The sequence below is a fragment of the Parus major genome, chromosome 2, assembly GCF_001522545.3.
Source record: "Parus major isolate Abel chromosome 2, Parus_major1.1, whole genome shotgun sequence".
NCBI lineage: Eukaryota > Metazoa > Chordata > Aves > Passeriformes > Paridae > Parus > Parus major.
Window position 1 is genome coordinate 25,073,694 of NC_031769.1, and position 2,286 is coordinate 25,075,979.

The following is a 2,286-nucleotide window of genomic DNA, read 5'->3' on the forward strand; positions in this document are numbered from 1 at the left end:
AAATATTAAACACCATTACAACATGACCAAACCATTCACATTTGTTACAGCAAACTTTTTGTACTAATATTAATAGGCAAGATGTGGCTTTTGTTAAGTTACAGCACATTATACCTTCTCTCTGAAATTTCCTTTTCAAACTAGCCTAACAGAGTGAAACAGCTCAATGAACACGTCAGTATGAAAAAAGTGTAGCACTTCACCCATAAATTTATGGGCGTGTAATATACATGGGCCACAGTCCTTGACAGAAGAACTCCTGAGATGCAAGACCAGGCTTTAACATTCATCAGGCAAAATGGAAGCCTTGTATTCAATTCAGACATGGTGCATTATCTGTAATGTAAAGCAGTTTGAAAAGTTAATCTGTTTTGGAAATTTAAAGCATGCATTGGACATGGGATGAGCAGTAATTCCATCCAGATTTGGTGGGGATGAAAAAAAGGGAAACAAGAAAATGGACACTTTTTTTGTTGTTTGTTTTGCAGCCTTTGCAATTTCCATTGTCTTTGTTATTGTTCATTGTAGATTTTCTTAATACCAAACAAACATCTGCCCTATAAGAAGCCTTCCTTTTCTTCTAATGAAACTAATTCAAGAAGATACTAAATACTATATACTAAAAATTACTATTGTAATTTTTATTTAAAAGAGTAGAGTAGCAGAGTTGGATGAGGCAGGAATGAAAAATTATGACCTGGAGTAATGTGAGATATGGGAGCTTCCTAAACTGGTACATTCAACATCTCCTGAATGACTCAAGGCCACACTTCAAGTGCTGGGTCCAGCTGTGGGTCCCTCATTTCAGGAAAGACATTGAGGTGCTGGAGCATTCCAGAAAAGAGCAAAGTCTGGAGAGTAAGTCATATGAGACTTACAGCAGAGAGAGCTGGGGGTCTTTAGCCTGGAGAAAAAAAGGCTCAGGGGAGACCTTATGACTCTGTACAGCTGCCTGAAAGGAAGCTGAAGCCAGGGGAGGGCCATGCTCTTCTCCCAGGCAAACCAGTGACAGGACAAGAGGAAGTGGCCTCAAGCTGCACATGGGGATGTTCACATTGGACATCGGGAAAAACTTCTTCGTGGAAAAGGTTGTTAAACATTGGAATGGACTGCCCAGGGAGGTATGGAGCCAGTATCCCTGGAGGTGTTCAAGAAATGACTGGATGTAGCACTTAGTTGACAAGGTAGTATTGGAGGTCTTTTCCAAACTAAATGGTTCTGTGTAACCCATCACGCAGAGAAAAAGAAGTAAAAATAGACATGAAAATGAAAAAAATAGACATGAAAAATAGACATGGAAGGGCACACCCCTGAGGTTCTATTTGTTTTGGAGAAAGGGGAGACAGAGGGAAAATACACAGATCTACAGCTATGATGAGGGAAACCTATGGTTTGAACTGAACCCATGGCCAGGCTGGAGGAAAGATGGAGAAGGAGAGAGAAGGAAAATCAAGAACAGTGGGTGCAGTGACCTCTGTTTACAGAAACACTAGTGGCCCTCAGCATGGACCAGTTGTTCTCTGCATGTACCTGCACCCAATACTTAAAAAAACAACACACACACACGCACACACAAACCCAAAAATCGCAACACAAATTCTCTGTTAACTGCAGAGCTCCATTACCTATCCAGTGCTTGCAAAATGCTATTTTTCGGTTACACGATAATGAAAATGTTACTATATATTTACACTATAATGAAAAATACCTTCCAAATCTACAATTCCTCTTATTTAATATGGCTTTTTCCTAAGGAAATCACCGGCAGACAAACGTCAAGAGCTGTTGGAAAGGTAGGCAGCGTTAGCACAGGCAGATAAGAAGCGATTGCAGAGGGCTCGGTATCCTAGCAACATCCCTTGCAGTTGCCTAATGGTATTTTGGAAGAGCAGCGGCTCCAGACCGGCTGAAGTGAGGGAAATGAGGGGCCGGAGCGCAGCGGAGCTCCGCAGCCCAGCCTGAACCTCGGAACTGCCGCTTCCAGGCAGGACCAGGCAGGCGAGAGCGAGGTAACGCGGTGGAAGGGCGGGTGGACAGCGCTGCCCGGGGCACTTCCCCGCTGGCCGTGCCCGGGGAGGCACCGCCGGAGCGCCGCGCCGCTTACCGACTGCAGGGACTCCGGGGAGCGGCCGCTTTGCGCTCCCGCGCCCTCCCCTTCCCCCGGGACATTTTTTCCCCGCACCCCTCCAGGTCCGGGCCGAGCCACCGCGCGCGGCAGCCAGGCCGGCCACCCCTCCGGCACCGCGGCTTCGGCCTGGGGCGCCCGCTCTCGCCCACAGCCTCACG